The following is a 19,917-nucleotide window of genomic DNA, read 5'->3' as shown; positions in this document are numbered from 1 at the left end:
TTCCCTACCACATAAAGAAGCACAGATTAATTTCTTCATTCTGAGGCTTTGCTGTTTAAAGACTACTGAGGACCAGAGTGTTGTTAACATAGTTCATTTTGAGGTTATTTTAATATCATCCCCCAGTCTCCCGTATCAAATGGAGTTATTTGCTCACTGGCCAGGTTTTCTACCAGTAAACACTCCTGAGCCCTCCATTTTGAAGGCAAACATGTCCAAAGAAATCTACAAAGTAATGTTAATTGACACACGTTGACACCCACCACTTGTCTCTTACATAAGACACAATTGTCACAAAGCGACCTTTGAACCAAGGGAAAAAGGATTAAGCACCGTCTTTCACAGCCCTTTAGTGACCAAAATCTTAACTCCGAGCAGTAAGGAATCCTTAATATCAATAGTAAGTACTTGCATCTCTTTGCACATGGTAAGCTCCTGATCTCGTATACATCAAGAGTTTAAAATGTGTAAACTTTCTTGTGAATGAGAGGATGGAATTTTTTTTATTGTTTGCGCTTCTATCATAAAATGCCTGCCCTTGGCCCCGCAGCTGGAGCTCAGAAGCACAGCTTATTCAATGGAGGTTCTGCAGCAGACATTGCCTGAGAGGCACCAATGGTCCAGCAAAGCTAGCAAGGTGCTGTGCTGTATGTTATCATTTGTAGTGTAGACTGGCCTTTAATTAAATTTCTTAATTAGGCTAAAATCCAGTAACTCTAGGATGGGTAATTAGCAGAAGCCATTTCAGGAGGCAAGTGTTTTTTCTGGCTCATTATCCTGTCTTTTACTGTTTACCCAAGATTTGAGTTGCATTAATGCTCATGCATCTTCTCAAATATATATATATATATATATATATATATATATATATATATATTCGAATATATATATATATTTGAGAATATATATATTCGAGAATGTATGTGTGTGTGTATATATATATGCATATATATATATATAACTTTTGTTGTCAAAAGCTAATTGACAGTTGATGTTGGTGCTTAAACTTGGCCTTATTTTAGAGACTTTCGTCTTTTACATAAATATATTTAATTCTGGATAAGAATGGAATATAATGTGTCAAGTCTTTACCTTATTTTATGTTGATTAAAGCATTCATATTATTGATCCACAAAGTCTCCACCTTAGAAATCCCTAGTGCTTCTCATGAATCAGTCTGTTTGAAAGTGCAGTCAACAATTTTCTCTATTTCATCTATTTCTTACTGAATTATTCTAAAAGCACTTAGAAATTTTTGAATAACTGGGCTTACAAACAGGACTGATTGGATTACTGAGATGTGCCTCAGGTTACAATGCATTTATAAAGAGCTGCTTAAAGGGGCATAATGTTTACTCTATGCCTCCATTCTTTGGGATTAGAGCAGGCCATGCTAAAATTTCTAAATACAGGTACAAAGTTTTATGGTGCTCAAAATAAATAGTGTATATGTAGGAAAATATAGTTGTGTGTGTATAAATCTTCTCTACCTTCTCCAAACATTGATCACTTGCCTGCAGCAGTAATAAGTCATGTATCAGAAACAGCAAAATAAAAAGGAAAGGGATCATTTATTATATTGCCATACAGCAGCCAGAGGATCCTGTGGGCATAACTGATGACTTCCTTCCTGTTACCTTCTTGATGAAGTTCTAATTAATATCAAATTTCTTACATGTTATTTTTCTTTTTCCACAGAGGATACTACTTGGCTTGGTGTTTAAGAACTGATAATAACTAGGAGGTGAATTCACAGGCATTGTACCCTGTAGTTCTTGGGATATTGTTGAAAACATTCCTCCTTTATGCATTAAGCATTCATTGTTCCGAAATTAGCTCTTTGAACCCATCAAATCTGAAGTACAATAGCACTTCATACTTTTCAGTGTTCTGGTATGAATTTTAATTATATTTCTGCGTGATGGAAGTTGTTATGCTTTCAGCAAAGAATTTGCTGTAGTTAGAGTATATTGTAAACAACTTCTGAAGACTGTGGATGAGTTGGCTGCATGATGGCAGGTATGGGTTTGCTCTAGCTGGTGTATGTCCAAATGAATGATGAAGTCTGCTAGATCTTAAGTTACAGTGCATGTGTGCAGTCTTGTAAGTAGCTAACTATAAAGCTTTTGGGCTGTGCTGAGAGAAAGAATGAACACCCTGACATGTCAGGTGACAGGCATAAGGCAGTACTGCAGTACGAAGTAGAGTGTAAGTGGTAATGCCACAGCATCAGTCCTCTATTTATTCACCTCCTAACTGAAGGGAAAGTGTGCCAGTAATGTGAGATCAAATTAAATATATATCAATTTTATCCCCTTCTGAAGGAAGTGACAGCCAAAGTGCTATTTTCCCCTGGTTTAGAGAGAAGATATATAAAATGGATGTTGGTCAAAAGCAATATTTATTTTGAATGTGTATGTGTATCTGCACATTTTTATCTCTTCATGTGAGTTGTCTGTTTAAAAAAAAAAAAAAGTACGATCAAGCTGAACTATAGATGAGAAATGTATCCAATTTATATGGCTTCTGAAATGCATTTCATCAGCAACAGCAACACGTGCATTTCTGCTGATGGTTGCACTTTCCTTGACTTTATTGTTCCATTGGCCCTAATAAATATGGATGCAGTAGCGTGCATATGTCAGTGTTCCTTTTTCTAATGTATCTTTGCTGACTCCAGCAGCAGCCTATTTCACCTGAAATTTTATTTACTAGGAGGTGATTATATAAGTATGCAGTAAACTGGGTGTGATATAAACCAAAGTAATGCATTAAATGAGGGTAAACCACAGATTTAAAATAATAACAGCAAAAAAAGACACCCTGAGAACAGAATTTCTCAAAACCTTTCTATACAGTATTCAAGTTATATATTGTGATGCAGTGCAGAATATGTTGCCTTCTTTTGTTTTAAATCCCTTTATGTTTTGTACTAAAGGTGGTTTCATAAAGATAATGAAAAACGAATTTAGTACTTTTAATGTCAGGAAAACAAATCAAGGTCATACTATAGCAAGTAACTTTGATATAAACTTGCTTAACTGAATTGTGAGTAATAGTACTTGGTACCATTATTTGGTATTGTAAATAATTGGAGTTGATACTGCCTGATGTAATTTTAGAAGAATATTAATTTAAATATTTTAATGGACCTGAGTTTACACTTTGTTTTGCAAACTTAGCAGGGCAGCAAGATACTTAAGCAAGTAACTAAAATATAAATAAAGGGGCTGAGTGAGCATAAAAAGAAAGGTTCAACTTTGCACAGGTGTGGAATGGAGAGAACAAAACTGAGTTGCAAGTAGGGATGCTGAGCTTGAGGTTTATGATCTGGCAAAGTAAAATAAGTTCAGCTATCTTACTGCTGGCAAGCCTGAAAGAGCTTCATCTCAGCATATGTCACAGTGATGTAAGCTGTGAGGAACTACCTTTGTGGAATTGTTAGAAGCAATTTTATGCCTGTGCTCCATCTACACACTCATGTTCTTTAAACTTAGACACTGCACATTTGTACAAAAAGACCTCTGAAATGTCCAAAGGAGTAGATCAGCTACGGATGAAAATATGCTACTTGGGGTTTCTTTTGTGTGTGTGTGTGCCATGCCCCACAGGCTGGCTTGTCCCACTGTAACCTTTTTCTTCCCACTGGTACGTAGTGTGGCTGCTGTACTATGATACTGCATGTTCCAGTTTGAGCTGATTCTGACCTTTGTGAACCACAGTGCCTTGGTTGGGTCACTGCTTTGGGTGATGAAAGTGCAGGAAATTGGGCATCTCAATTAATTCTGAATCTATGGCCTGTCAAGTAAAATGTGTTGGACAGTATCCTTCTTCATATATAGCATATAAGCTACAGTGTATGTGTATATTTGTACATATATTATATAAAAACGTGTGAGGAGATGATGAAAAAAGTTTCAGAGGGCAGGACTTGGGAAGTGTGTTTCGACTTTTGATTTATTTAGTGGAATGAGATTGGTTTCTCTAAAAAAAAAAAAAGACAAACCTCGACATCTGGAATGTCCATTATTTTAGAACACTCAGATTTTTGCAATCAGTTCCTGCTAGGGAGGCAAGGATGGGTATTAAATATAAGGTAAGATATTAACTATAAGCATCAGCATACAGTGATTGATTGTGAGTTTTAAGAAATATGAGTATCTGTAGACACAAGCAGCTACTTAAATGTTAGTTTACTGATAGATGCATTTTCAGTAGTAGATCTAATGTTTTATATGATTTGTTTTGAAATGGGCTACTTTCAGACATGAAATCCTCACACCTGGGGGATTCAGTTCAATAAAAATCTGGACAGAAATTAACTGAAAACTGGGATACCTAATGTGCTTAGATGCTGCCACATATTTATGGAGCTTTTCCTTACCCTGTTATTGGTAAGACTGAAGAGGGCTGTGACCATACCACAGGGTAACTATTCCATAAAGGCAAGTATCTAAACATCACTAGGACTGGATTTCTTCTCCCATCCCCCACTATTATGATTTTAATGGTAAGCAGCTCTTTGTTTATGTAGAGCTGGTGTGAAGTCCTTTATTGGAAGATAATAATGTCTTTGTATCAAACAGTGCCTGTTTCAAACTGTTACATTTGTCAGTGTTTAATTGAACTTCCCAAGGTTACTGGGAGGATCCAACTTCTAACAGCTTCTATTGGGAATCACTTGAATATTGTGTTTCTGAGTACAATAATGCAATTTATGAATAAGTGGAGAAAAATGGTTGCTGATATTACACTTCAGTTCTTTGCGGAAACACAAGTGAGTACGCAGAAGCTCAGAGTTTATGGATGAACCTACATGTGTTGTTTTATGATCACTGTGAAGCCTTAACTGGGCACGCAGAATCTGTGCACTAAATGCTTTTTGTGCAACTCTGTGAAATGTAGAGACCTCTAAATTTGCTGTTGGAACTGAAACAGTAGTAATGTGCTACGAACTGAGCATTAAAGCTGCTGCTGAATTTTATTCATAATGCACAGCTAATTGATGGATTTGAGAATACAAAGTGCATGTTTTCTTCTCAGGAGGGCTAAAGGCTGAGCTGCAGTTCAAGCACATAAAATGCTCTGAGTCCTTTTCACAAGTTTTAGCTGACTCACTGTGTGACCTTGGGGTAACCTCTCTTGGCATACTGCATTTGCAAGGGAGAAGTAGCTGTTACATTGGGTGGGTATTCTTGGATACAGGAAACTGCAGATTTGATGAGAATGCTCTGTTTTAGATGTTTTACCTGCATTACAATAAGCACTGTGTGTTAGTAATGAAGAAAGGCTGTAACATGTACATGTAAAAGTAAAAAGGAGAGAGCTGGGAATGAAAACTGAATGACTATATCTTTTGATTTCCCTGTCTGTTGTGTCCAGCAGCACTAATTTAAAGCTAGTAAGAGGGTGGTATCTTGAAAGGGGGGGGGGCGGGGGGGAAGGAAAACTAGTGCTGAAATTAATGGTAGGTGCATTAACAAATATCTCCTAGCTTAATGTTATTTCTAATTGGTTAGGTATATGTTTTCTACTTATTAAAATACAGTTTATGGGACAAACAATGGCTTATAGGCAGCACATCATGCAACAGGGCTTTCATATGAAATTTACATCAGTCTTTCCAAATTGTAGGCATTGGTCACAGTCAGCATCAGATAATGAGGGGAAAGTCTAGTTAAACTAACTTAGTTTCCTTTTATGACAAGGCTACCCACTGAATTGACCACAGTACTCTACATGACAAAATATCCAGTTTACAGCCAGACAAATATAAAATATTATGGGTGAGCAGCCAGCTGACGGGTCAGGCTCCAATGCTTAAATGGGGCTACATCAAGCTGCTGCCCAGTCACTAATGAGGATCCCTGGGGCTCTATTTGTAGAGTCAGATCTTCCATATGTTTTCCTAAATGATCTGGACACAGGACTCAAATGCATACTAATTAAGTTTGCAGACAAAACAAAATTGAAAGGAATTATTGACTTCCTCAGGAGTGAATAGGCCTTGCAGGGAGATCTCAATAAAATTAGAGGGCTGGGCAATCACAAACTGCATTAAGTTTTAAGCATGGTTTGATTTTGGGGGTGTCCTGTGTGGAGCCAGCAGGTGTATTCAATGATCTTTGCTGGATCCCTTCCAGCCCAGGATATTCTACAATTCTATGATCTTGGGAGATTTTTCCAGTCATTGCCCTCTGGTGGAATCTTGCTTCCAGATCAGTTTCAGGATGCTTTGTTCCACTTTCTGTGCCCTGAAATGACCCAGCAATTGAAGCTATTTTGCCTTGCTATTACACAACTTACTCAAAGCCATTGTCTAGAGCAAAGAAGGTTTACAAGGCTATTTTTGTTTCTCACTCCTACGCGCAGCATTTAGTATGACTTTAGCAAAGTGAACGAGATTGCCAGTGCAAGATTGTGAATTAGACTAGCCCTGAAAAAGGACTTATTAATGTACTGACTTTTTTCTTCACTATTTCAGCTATTACAGAATTGCTGTTTTTAAGCCTGAACAAATATTCTTCATTCGTACATAGATCACTGATAAGGAACTTAGATGCAAGTCCAATTTATTGGGTTATTTAGACCTTCAGACTTCTCTCGCATATTCACTGTTCAGCCTCAGCAGTTCATTCAGTACATAAATACCTATGACAGTCATTTAACATATGAGCACATATATATTGGTGGTCCTTTACAAAAGCAATTGGGAGTCTAAACCTGACTAACTTAGAATCTGCTTCTCATACCTTAACTCTGAGAGCCTCTATACAAAGACTAGAATTTACACATTTAATGTAATTAAAGTCAATTAAGTAAGAATATTTCACATCAAGTTTTAAGAGGAGTTTAGAAATAGACAAAGGTGAGTATTGCTTAAATAATATAATTCCCCTTAAATTCAATTTCGTACTAGTAGGAAATATACACCGTGGTACTTTCAGAATTCCAGCCAAATTCCCACCTGGGAATTGTCACAGTAATCTCAAGTATGACAATTTCAAACAGTGCAGAAATTGTCATTCTGTTCACAACTCTTAAGGTCTAAGTTTGTCCCCTATAGAAAGCATGGCTATTTGTACATCTGATTGTGATTACATTAAATACCTTTTTTTTTTTTTTTTTCTGTTATTTTTTGGAGTCAGTAGTGAAGGCTTCACATTTTTCTGGCTGTAATATGAAGTATTAAGGGGGGACTGGGTAAATTAGAGGGCAAATGGTGTATATTCTACACCAGCACCTGTTGGCACATTCTCACTGCTGACATGTTAAGTCCCATTCATGAAGGACTGGGTCTGTACTACTCCTATTTATTTGCACATAAGGTCTTTGCTTGCCTGGTTGTAATGGGGAATTTGACTTAAAAAAAAAAAAAAGTAAATATCACATTCTTGGAAATCTAAGATTGGTGGCTATACTGAGAAGATGCAACCTTCTTGAGTATAACTTGTATCTAGGCAATTATTTGTTCTTCTGGTGGATAATGATCAAATTAACATTATGGATGTTCTGGTTTAGACTAGGAAGCTAGTTAGTATAGTAAAATGAAATGTGCTTTTAGAAGTGTGCTTTTCTTAATGCTTCAACACCTGATTATAAGACCTCACTTTCCCTGTCAGTTATTGGAGTAACTTCTTAGAAAACAACTGGAAGTTAATGTAAATTCCCACTATGAAGAATTTACCAAGCAAAACTTACAGCAACTACTGCAGGGAACTCACAGATATGCTTGACACAGTATGCCCACATGGCAAAGGAATTGCTTTATTGCCAAATAAGGCTCATTCTTGTTGCTGTTTACTGTACTTTGTGTCTTAAACTCTAAAATTTGCATCAGCTGTACAAGGGCATACTGAGGGCTTCTGAAACATTCAGGAGAAATATTTTCCTGTTACCACAGGGTAAGGATGTTATTGTTGTTCATCTAAACTTTCTGCATTTAACTGTAGAGTTAGATCTTGCTTGTGACTGTTTGAAAGACAGATGAATGTGTGTCAGTTTTAAGGGAGACTGCTACTGGGGATGAAATCATAATGTGTTACATGCCAAATTTTACTGAGAATTCCATGTATTTCAATTTGCCAATTTAGGAAAGGGCTGAAGGTACCCAAGATAATTTCTTAACTATATGGGAAATGTTGACAGATTTGCCGCATTAGCAGAAATAAAACCTTCATTCTTGTAACACTGAACTTTTGTCTGGACAGCCATTGTATAACAAAGCACGTAATTCAATCAACTTTGCTTATTTAGTCTGTACTGCCCCTAAATACAGGATATGAGTGAATTATTACATTGAATGAAATTACTCATTTATCAAACATCAGTTCATCTATCAAATTATTTCTATAATAGCTTTAGTTCTTTGAGGATTTTTTGGAACACATGATATACTTGGAATTCAGAATGAAACTGAATAATTATCATTTATATGCTGTTTTTTTGTGGATTAATAAATAACTTTTCTAAAGAATCAGCATCCCTCTCCTCTTTACCATTTTCCCCTCTCAACCCCAATTAGAAGTAGATTTAGTTTAGTTTAGCAGTTAATAGGAATAGGAAATTAAATATCTAATTAACTTTTTTGTATTACAATATCCTTTGAGAAACTCCGGTAAGATTACTGAAGGATCATTGGGTTGTAGGTTTCCAGTCGTTGCTGGTAATTTGTTATGAAAAACATTCTGATGATACCTAGTGAGAAACATAATTAAATTTGTTTCAAGTCTACAATATCTTCTGCAAGACTTATTTCCAATTATTGCTTTCATTTTGCTGATGTGCAATGCTACTGAAATGTCTACTTTTTAGAAAGGGAATGTGACATTGCTATACTATTTTTATTACACATGCTATTGTTAAAGCAATTGGAAATTGGATGTCCTAGATCTATGTACGTCCTTATGAAAGCTTCTGTAAATAACACACCATACAGGGTGAACTCCTGATCAAGAGTTAAGATACTTTTTGTTTCTATACGACCTGAAGAATTTAAACTCAACTGCTGTTATGCTATCTAGTTTTTAGAGTGTAAGAACTTCTTTCAAAGAGTTAGTATTTTGGAATGAATAGATTTGCTGAAATTAGAATACATGCTTAAATGTAGAAAACTCACTAGGGTATTTTGAAGATTTGTGGGTTTTTGAGTATTGAGATTTACACAGTAACCATTTAGCAAGATCTGTCTTCTACGCCTGTTACTTTCTTGCTGGGCTGATTGCTGCATTTTGATAACTTCTTGCTCTCTTAAATGTCTCCTGTATTCACCTGTTAACACTGAGAATATTCCTCTTTCCATTTAAATCAGGCATGTTTGAATTATCTACTGTAAGGCTAGAGGAAATCAAGAAGATCTTTTTCTATGTGTAATAACTGTTGGAATATGTAAAAACAGGGCAACTCTTAAAGCGTAATGAAGATAGGGTCAAATCAGTGTATCTGACATCATAAAAATCCAGGTTCTTGGCCCCCTCCCTCCTAAGGAAGCTTGGTGCTCTAGAAACCAAGTAAATTACGCTCTTTGAGCCTCTTGTGCTACTTAAAGATGCTTACTAAGCTGTTTCAGCACTTTGATCTCCTGCCATGATCTGACCCTCATTCTACTTTTATCCTCTTTAAAAGCATTCCCTCAGAAAAGAGAATTTGGCCCTAAGGAAATAAGCATGTGGAATTTTAAAAATTTTATTTATTTATTTATTTTCATTAGACCCTGCCTATATGATTGTCCCTGCTGAACAAATAAGCTGCTTAGTTATTCTCTACGGATTTCGTATTTACTCAGCTGACAACAACATTGACTCAAAGCTTGTAACAAACCACTTGAACTAAGTGGAAGTATTCCAGAGCAAAGGGAATCTTCTAGGAGTTAACGTTCTGATGACAGTTACCATTGGAGGCAAGCCTGATATATTCTGCGTGAAGCACGTTTGTGAAGGCTTGAACCATGCATTGGACAACAAGCTTGTCATATTTCAGTACTGTTCAGGCATGGCATCCTTCCTACCCTGCAGCTCTCAGCCAAAGGCACTGAACTTTGCTGGGTTCTACATCATTCGTGGGAGCCCTATTGTTGGGAGAGCTTAGATTCCTGCATTAGGCACTATTGAAATGTTTTCCTTCTCTGAATCCTGTTTAGTCAATCATAGACTTATGCTTTAGCATAAAGGGCTTACTGTGGAACGGCTTAATGCTTAGGGTTCAGATAGATGCTATTCTATTTTCTTTACTCAGCTTAAGTGAAGGTGTTGTCATGCTTCTATGGTCAAAATATGTTGATGACTTTCAGTAATTGCGAAGGAAAACAGTATCAAGCCTTTGTGCATCTCTTTTCATAATTTCAGAGAGGAAATAGCATTGCTTCTTTCACTGTGCAGGACAGACATAAAAATAAAATAGTATTTAGGATTCTGAAATTCAGTCTAGTTCTTTGCTGGATAGGAAGTGATAACAACCTCATGGTGATGCATTTTTGGTACTGAGATCCATGATGTTGGCCAGTGTGCATGTGGCTGTTCATACACATAAGGGTAAGCTTGTAATGCATGAATGAGTGATATATCTTGGAAAGAAATACAAACTCAGTTAACCGTTTGCCTTGCCCTCTTCTAATTGTTCAGTAGCGTAACAACTTTGTTACTTTGATTGAAGATCAGCTGGCAAAAACAGTTATGAATTGGATCTACACATGCATTGGCAATAGAAAAAAACCACACTTACAATTTTGCATGCTTTTACTTTTGCTTTTTTATTACCTTGTGTGAATAAGTTTTCATTGCATTACTACTGTCAAAGCTATTGATCAAATCTAATTTGGGTTAAATCTCTTTTATTTTTTTTAACAGATAATGTCACCAACATTGCTCAGAAATCCCTTTGTCATCACAAAAAAGAGGATGTGCCAATAGGAGTAGGACTCACTGTGTGGAAAATCCCAGTACAAACGTACTTAACAACTTAGCTCCTGGTGTGGCTCAGACCTAACATCTTCAGCATAATATCAAACACAGCTGCCTCAGAGACCTGTGGACAAGAGAAAGGTACTGTGTGTTATCACCATGTTTGTTGGGTATGAAAAGAATAAGTCTAACACAGAGTTACCATGTTACCAATTTCTTACAGATAATATCACTTGAAACATCAAGTTATATATTTTTGTGTATGCTGAAACAGACTGTCAACCCAACTAGATTTTGCAGTCAGTAAGATAACCCAAATTAATACTAGGTTTCAAGCTGCTTCAATGTGGTTCTAGTTTCAAGAAGCCTTTCTGTGTTCACTGAATGAACTTCTTTATAGCAACCTTTTTTTTTTTCTATTTTCTGTTAATTTTGTAAGGCTCTTCCCCCTGTAGAATCTTAAATCTGCAGTACAGAAATGATGCTCAGTGTCATACCTTCATCACCTGCTTGTTAATGTGACTGCTGTCTCTATGTCATACTCCTGTCACCATTAATAAAGAAGAAAGTCTTTGACTAGCTTGGTTTCTGTTAGATATTAAGCTTCTCTGACAGAGTTTCTCAGTCTTCTGTTGGCTTTCGTGTGTTTATAGTGTGCACAAGTCTGAGGGATGAGGAAGCAGCTTTTATATGCTTTGCATGAGAATTCAATGCTTGGGGTTGCTTTGAGGGACTGACTATACATTTGGGGGGAAAATATCAGTTTCCTCCTATTGGAGAACTTATGGAAAGGAAAAGAGTTTAGCATTCTGCCTAATTCCTGACTTTATGCGTGTTCCAGAATCTTCCTACAGTAGGACTTCAGAGATAATGCAGTTACTAAATTCAGAAATACTAAAAACTGGACAACCTCCTTTCCATGTAACTGTTCTTACCAAAGCAAAATATCAATGGATCCTATGGATTTTTTTGTTTTTTTTTGTTTTTTAAATGTATTGCAGAAAAAAGAGGAAAACAGCAGTAACTTTGAAGATAACTTTACTGGCAGATATTTTGCAGTTTGCATTTGGAAATTGCTGCCTTTTTGCTGTTAACGAAACCTGACGTTATAGTGAATACGGTGCATAGTGGAAGAATGCCTTCTGCTGGAAGGGTTAACTATGATCCTACGTAGGGGGAACGCTATGAAAAATAAAATATTGTGGTGTATAATCATTACTGAAGTCCTCCTAAAGAAGGACAGAGTAAAATTTTCTTTAAAAATAATAATAAAAAAAAGTACAATAGTACAGAACATGCCTTAGGGGTCCCTCTGGCTATTATTGGGTTGTCTTCTGTGATGTTCTAGTACAGCTAGTAGTTCATTAGTAAATAGTTCATTAGTATCTTCTATTTTAATGCTTGAGAGAAGTTCCTCATAGCATAGTCACTATAAGGCAATATAAAAAGAATGGAAAACCAAATAATTTGGTGTTCATTGAAGTAACTCCCTTTTAGTAATGAGGAAAATCAGTGTAACTGTGTGTTTTGGGTTCTACAGATAATTGTCTGTAATTGGGAGGGTAGCTGAACACTTACCACTGACCAAGCTTAACCCCTCGTGGTGAACTACAGGAGGAGCTTCAGTGACAGAAATGAAGGAGAATTTTTCAGATATACCTGCCTAATAATACGAAGAGGGCATTACTTTTGGAGCAGCCCTTTTTGTTATGTTAGCCAACAACATCAGAGCCAGATGGTGGTGCCATAGAAGTAGAGGTTGAAATTTCCTGCCAGTATATCATTACATTTTATTGCTGTGTTCAAGGTGTGTTGCTCAGCAGGTAAAGCGATGTTCACTGCTGTGTGGGTAGGAAAGGTATTTCATATTTCCTATAATCTGAACAAACTATCAACTCTATGTTGCTGCTACGTCATGATTCTAAGGAGAAGGTCTGGACTTCCAGAGTCAGGCCAGAGACCTTTCACTTGGTGCACAATGCCAGGCCCCATGCCAGTTTGAAGACAGACCATGGAGCACTTTGTCAATCTTGGATGAATGCAGTCACCATATAGTCTGGATTTGGAGCCTTTGGACTTCTGCCTGTTTAGGCCAATGGAGGATGGATTGTGTGGGCAATGTTTTCCTATAGCAACAATTCTTTCACAGCAGCTGTGAAACAGTGGGTCAACTCTGCTGGTGCAGGTTTGTGTGTTTGTTTGTTTTTTTTTAAATAAGCTTGGCATGTAGACTCTTAATCACTGGTGAAAATGCATGGCTGATGGTGGTGACTGCTGAAAATCAGAATTCTGTAGCTGAGAATTTGGTCTATCAAATAGAGTTGTGCTTTTTACATCTGTTGTAGTTTCCATAGAAATAAACAAGAAATATTATTTTCAGAATGACCTACACAATAGAAAGTAGATAATGCTGATTTTGAAAAGTACTGAATACTGTAGCTCCATTTCCCATTGAATTTTGATTTTTTAAATCCCTGAAACAGTTTAAAAAACATTGATTTGTTATCCGTAAGTCTATCAGTTCCTCTATATCCAAACAGATGAACATAGATTAAAAAATTGATTTATTTAACAGACTCTGCAAGATGCTCAAGATATGAGAAAGTCTTTGATAGCTAATTCTGAAAGTGCTTGCTTTATATACTGATTATCCATGAGGAAACATCACGTTTCCTGGAGCTGCTTTAGGAAAATTTTAGCATAGGAGTTTCACTTTTTTGGATTGCTTATGCACATTTGCCCAACGCTAGAGGGGAAAAAAGGCAAAAAATTCCCTATCAAATCTTGATTGCTCTTATTTTTTTATTTATATATTTTTTGCATCTCAATGTCCTATTAATTTGATGGCAATTTTTCTGATACTTCTAAACTGTCTTCTCAGAATGACCATGTAAACACAGACACTTATATGTAGGAACAGGATTTCAGTGGGAGCTGCTACATCATGCTGCTATCTGTGGGTGTGCCTGAACATATAGGATGGCTGCAAGGTACTGAGTATAGGCCAGGCACATTTGTGTTTTAAATATCTCTGTTTTGTTGACTGCTAGATTATGAAATCTGCCATAATTGCTTCCAACTCCCTGCTTTAAACTGGCACAACTTTAATGTAGATAAAATGAGATTACTCATACTTCCTAACAGCCTTTGAGTTAGATTTATCTGTGCTGACTAATCCTCTGCACAAATACAATTCCAATTTTTATGACTATAGATCCATTTCTCTTCGAACACTGCAAAAAAAATTACTGATCTATGCATCTAGGTAGTTTCTTTTACATGCAAACTTTCAACTGTTCTGATAAGGTGCTACATTTGGATAGCAGATAGCTCTTCAGCTGCTGGCAGAATTCCCACGTGCATTTTAGAGTTAGATAAATGTGTGGTTGCTAGTGGTCTTGTTAAGATAACAGAGGTCATGTTTTGCTTAGCTGAAAATACTTGTCTACATTTTGAATGCTTGTAAGATGTACTAAAAAGAAAACTAAGCAAACTTTTTGTATGCCATAGAAAGGTCTTTCATTTCTTTAGGTCTTGCTATTGGATGTTAAGCAAAAGAGACCCTCAGTCTATTAAGAAGGTACTTGTCAATTCCTATGTTTATGTGCATAGAAAACAGAGGTATGAACCCTGAGAAAAGTGCAGCATGTGTGGTATACCTTTAATAAATAGTAATGTGACCAAGAAGCTGGGATATCTGACATCTCTATGATACTGTCCTTGTAATAATGTTCTTATATATAATAATATAATAACAATAAATAGGGTCTCTCTTGAAATTAGTTAACTTTTTTTTGAGTGTTTCTGTGTGTGTCTTTTTTTGTTGCTTTGCCTATTTGCTTTTGCTTTGTTGGTTTGGTTGTTGTTTTTTCCAGCTATGGATAACTTCATATTTAGCAAGAACTGCTCTTTGATTTGTTGGAAACAGTATTAATTGTGAACAGTGCCATATGAATAATAGTTACTTGGTCAGTGAAGTCTAATTATGGCAATATATGTTAACAATTTCTATACAAAGCAAAAGATAGTCCTTAAAAACAACATTTATACTATTATCTTACCACTTAAAATACTTCTTGAAGGAAACCTATCCTGAGAACACACACACATAAATACCCCTATGTATGTTGAAAATATTATGTTAATATTTTATTACATATAATCATAAGCAAAAAATGTATTTTAAAATGTTCTTTTGTTTTGTCTGTATTACAATCAGCTTGGACAACAGCAGTTGATTTCAGGTTGTTCCTCAGTTGCTCAATACTGCATTTCCATTATGTTGATAATAGTTTCAGGTTTTTGTTCAGTTCATGGAGGCTTATCAGCTCCTTTTCTACTGTGTGTGATCTTCTTGTACATCATAATGCATTTTTGTTAAATATGGAGTTGTTGTGCCTGAGAAATGCTATATACTGAAGCACTTCTATCTCACAGCTGGATTACTTCATATTTAGCAAGAACTGTGTGTGAAAATCTAAACTTCAGCCCAAACTAGGAAAGCTACCTTAAAATCCTTTGAAAATAAACTTCAAAGATGAATTTAATTCACTGATAATATACTGATAAATACATATTTAAAAATTTATTGCAAGGGGTTCTGTTTGGTTATAGAATGGAAAGAAATGAGGAAAGCAAAACTTAGGAAAGAATGAAATGAATGCGTCGTGTAAGTACAGAAAATGAATGGAGTAGAGCAGAATGTGAACCCAGTAATATCAGCTAACAAACAAACCATCATAATTCAGAAAAGTCACCCCAGAGAAAGAGCTCTTCAGAGTCTGGATGGAACTGAACAACATAACTATACCTCATAATTGCACAACTGACCTTCAGAATTTGGATTTATGTTTAAAAAATTGCTTGCTCATCCAAGACTTTGACTTGAAGATACAGTAGTAAGGCAGCCTACTAGATGGTATACTACTTTCATAAATTCTCTTAAGCTCTGTTTTAGTTGCTTTTGAGTCATTTGATCTTGAAGAAATGAATCTTCTACGCTGTGAAGCTTGTAACTTATCTCACTGATTGAATCTCTGAAAACCTCTTTACTTGAATTATTTTTAGATGTTAACCACAATTATGAAATTATATCCGAACTGAGATGTCTTTAAACGTTTTTTTGTCTAGAAAAAAGATGCAATGGAAACAAGAAATGCTATTGCAGATTTATCAGATGCTTATCATTACTGTGACCTGGGGACAGTAATTCCCCATTCTCTGTCTTCCCTCTCCTATGGAGACAGAAGTTGTTCATCCTCCAGAAGGAATCGCCCAATGGTGTTTAGGAAATGGAATCAATAGAAATGCTAGACTCTGATAAAGAGTGTGGCAGAATACTATGTCTAAAAGGAATCTGTATGGAGACAGAATTATGCTATCTGCAGGTGTGCTCTGAAGTCAGGACCATGAAGGAGATGTGCCTGTGTTTCATCTTGTAGGCGAATGTGATGGACATTATTGAGGGATAGGGGGACATCAGCATTAAGTCATTTGAGCTGAAGCAAAGCTTAAATTTGATGTCTTGACAGTTAGTAAAGAGCTATCTCTGTTTAGAAAAGTAAGCAAGCAAGCATTTTTATAAATGGTTTGGAAATGAGAGGCTCCTAACGAGAGGAGCCTGTGATAATGGTGGCAACACTGCCTCCCTTGAAAGGTCTGCCAAAAAATGGTCTGTTATTGGAGCTCAAAAGGAAGATGCACTAAGGCTCAGACATTGCGTAGGTATGATGTACAGGTGAGGAGAGGTAAGAAAAAACAGACCAACTTTTTGAGTGCTAGGGTGACTTGGTAGCTGCGTGCAATCTGCAGAGATGGAAAAGTGAGAGAGATTCAAATGGCTGGGATGGGAGCCAGGGAGGGCTCGCACAATCAGATTACTCAGCAGCCTTGAACTATACTTCACAGACTTGATAAATATCTCTGCTACAGCACTGCTAGCTCAAGTGCTGCTCATTGCAACTAAACCCAAAGTATGATTTTTTTGGGGGGAGGAGGAAGGGGGAAGAAATCCCTCCTTATTTATATTAAATTTGGCTTAAAATTTAAAAAATGCAAAGGGGAGATGGATGAGGGAATACACTTAAGAGTATGTTAAGAGTTTTCAATTATAGCAGGGATGTTTCTGTTTTATTCAGGAGAGTTTATTTTCTTTATTGAGGAAGTCCTTCATTGCTTTGTGGTTGTTTCAAGAAGTAGGAAAGAGATGCAATAATATGATAACTCTTAGAATAGCAATAAAATACTATCGTGTTATTTTTTCACTTTCTGGATCAGTTGGATCAGTTGCTCTTTTGTTCCATCTTTTCAACTGTGGCAGTTTAATATTTCTGTGCTTATCAGGAAACTGATGAAAGCAGACTTCCTATTTTTCTCAAGTAGAAGAACTTGTGTTGAACTTCTTGCAAGAATGCAGTTGTAGCAATTTTGTGTGCAAGAACAGTTAAATATTTTCCTTGTCATAACATTTAGACACGAATGACTACTTAAAGTAAATGGAAATCTATGAAAGAGGGGAAGCAGGAAAAAGCACTAACTGGTGCTGGTAGAGGCATGGAAACAGCTCACTGGTGAGCTGGATGTTATCACAACTCTCCAAGAAAGCGAAATTGGATAGTTGATAGGAAGTAGAATATTTGGGCATGTCAATTAACTTTCAAAGATTAATCTAAGATTTAAAAGTGAATCTAACTGTTTACTACTTAAAATCCTCCCCATGCCAAAGAAAATATGCAGTAATTTCGAGTTCCATTTGTGAAGTGTTAGTGAAAATCTTTGATTTGATGCTCCCAGACTTTTACTGTTCAACAGAAATGTAAATGTGTGCAGCAGTGGTACTTTGATTGATGTCCTTTAAAGGGAAAGAACATAGTCAGATCTAGTGTTCGCACTGTTCACTGAAACAAATATTTCAGTGTGGAATGGGATTACATGTAAGCAACAAGTAAACAGAATCACAGAACGGCCCAGGTTGGAAGGGACCTCAAGGATCATGAAGCTCCAACCCCCCTGCCTGGCAGGGCCACCAAACTTCCATGTTTACTAGATCAGGTTGCCCAGGGCCCCATCCAACCTGGCTTTGTACACCTCCAGGGACGGGGCAGAAAACCTTCATCTTAATGCAAATCCACTTCTTGTTTTTACTTTTTTCTTCTTCCTTTTCTGATACACAGTTCTTTCCTTTCACTTATCTCTGAGTACTGTTGGTTGTGAGGTAAAGAGCTGAGGGAGTAATAGACAAACAGCAGATAGGATTGTTATTTGGGCTGGTGATAAGAAATGGGTCCTCCTAAGGTTAGTTCCCTTTATTTTCCTTTACTTATATCTCCTTTGGCAGGCTCTGTTCTGTATAAGGGGGCTCCCAATAGTATATGCACCCTCTTTCTTCCCCCCCCCACCCTCCCGGTTTGTTTTTCTTTCCTGTTCTGGAAACTGTTAAAGTTTTGCTAGATTAGCTCTGCAGCTTATGATGTGAGAAACTTCATTGCTACTGCTAGAGCTGTGCCAAGCTTAACTTCAAAGCGAAGTCTTATTCTGTGGTTCAGCCTGGGGAGATGACGAGGCAATACTTATTTCCATATTACTTCATAAAGTCTTCAGGAGGACTAAGCATTATACAAAATTACTGTTGGTGCCCCAATGTTTTAGGCTTCCCTTCAGTACTAAGATCAGTACATAGCACAAATTATATGAATATATTATTTCCACAACATGCTGTGAAGTTTCAATTATACTGCATCCTACTTATTTGGTAATGTGTCTTAAATAAAAACTTTGTCCGTAGCCAGGGATAATTTACAGACACTGGAGAAGGAGGTTGCATTTGCTAAAAGCCCAAAAACATTTATATGTTTCACAGGTAAAAGGGAAAAATATATTTTCCTCAGTAAATGAAAAATCATTTTTGAATTCCTCTTAATGGATAAAAGAGGCTGGCTATGTCAGCAGTAAGTAGTTTAGAGATATGCTGGTGGCAATGCTGTACCTGCAGAACCTGAACCTGGATATTCAGATTTCTAGACAACTTTAAATCCTGTGTGGAAATAACCTCTATTCAATACCTGACCATTCTTGCAGGTTCAGGAAGCTTTATTTCTGCATATGTATTTCTGAGCATTGATTAAATTTTGCACTTCCAAATATATTTTGGACAGTGGCCAATCACAGAATAATTTTGGTTTTTGGTTTTATGTGTTGGCTTAAAAACAAACTTATGGCTGATTTGTCTTTTGTGTTTGTTTCTTAACACTGAGGGATGCTGTTATTAATGTTTTAATTCTGATGTGTAGAGAATAATTCTGTCCAGATATGCAAGTGCTCATGAACAGCACATTTAGCTCTGAGCATTCTCTTTGCACTTCTGGGGAATGCCTTGCCAACCACTGCCCCAGGCAGCCTGGTCTGGCTGAATCAGAAGCACCGGCAGTCAGCAGAAGGATGTCTTATTGGCAGACTTTTCACTATAGTGAAGCTTCCAGTTTATGGATACTGGAAGATGGTTACACAAAGAAAGTCTTCAGCTCACTAAGTTCCTCTGCTGTGCTTTTCTTGTGCTGTGTCATGCTTGTCTCTGTGGATGAAACTGAATAAGAAATGACTCTGTCTTTGTCTGTATTAGCCTCTAGCTGTGCATTTTGCTGGCTGCAATTTTAAGCTACAGTGCTGCTACCTTATGGAACTGAGGGAAGGAGAACAGAAGAAACTAACAGCTGGCTGAAGTAGTCCTTATAAATACTTCATCCTAGCTGATGCAGTTCCATCAGCCTGCAGTACAGAGCCTGAAGCTTCATTCACTTCAGTGAACAGTCACTCAATTACCAGCACTTGAAATGTCAGCATGAGATGACTGATTTTTTTATTTTTTTTTTTGTTTTTCAGAGCACTGTCATAAGGAGGAATTTAAGTGAGTCATCTCATGTTGTCACCACTGGTAGGCATGTGAAATGCAACCACTGCTTCCAGAGAGGGTGATTGGTGAGTCAGCATAGTCCCTGGTCATATAGGGAATCAATCCCTGAAA

General features: G+C 36.8%; 1 protein-coding gene across 48 annotated transcripts in view; it reads left to right on the top strand.

The window, feature by feature from the left end:
• Positions 1-19,917, top strand: part of JAKMIP1 (janus kinase and microtubule interacting protein 1) — a 126,265-nt gene that overhangs the window by 32,915 nt on the left and 73,433 nt on the right. For 15 of the 48 annotated variants that reach the window (XR_014946012.1, XM_032444135.2, XM_032444147.2 and 12 more), the window contains 2 exons: positions 10,845-11,039; positions 19,776-19,871. The gene's annotated coding sequence lies outside the window, so the exon portion shown is untranslated. Of the gene's footprint in view, positions 1-10,844; positions 11,040-14,305; positions 14,520-19,775; positions 19,872-19,917 lie in introns of those variants that run through there. The other 33 variants (XM_032444145.2, XM_085547334.1, XM_085547320.1 and 30 more) reach the window with 10 other exon arrangements.

The sequence above is a fragment of the Coturnix japonica genome, chromosome 4, assembly GCF_054131305.1.
Source record: "Coturnix japonica strain WE chromosome 4, WE-NBRP24, whole genome shotgun sequence".
Lineage (NCBI taxonomy): Eukaryota > Metazoa > Chordata > Aves > Galliformes > Phasianidae > Coturnix > Coturnix japonica.
The sequence above is the reverse complement of the archived record's forward strand: the minus strand, read 5'-3'. Positions and strand labels throughout refer to the sequence as shown.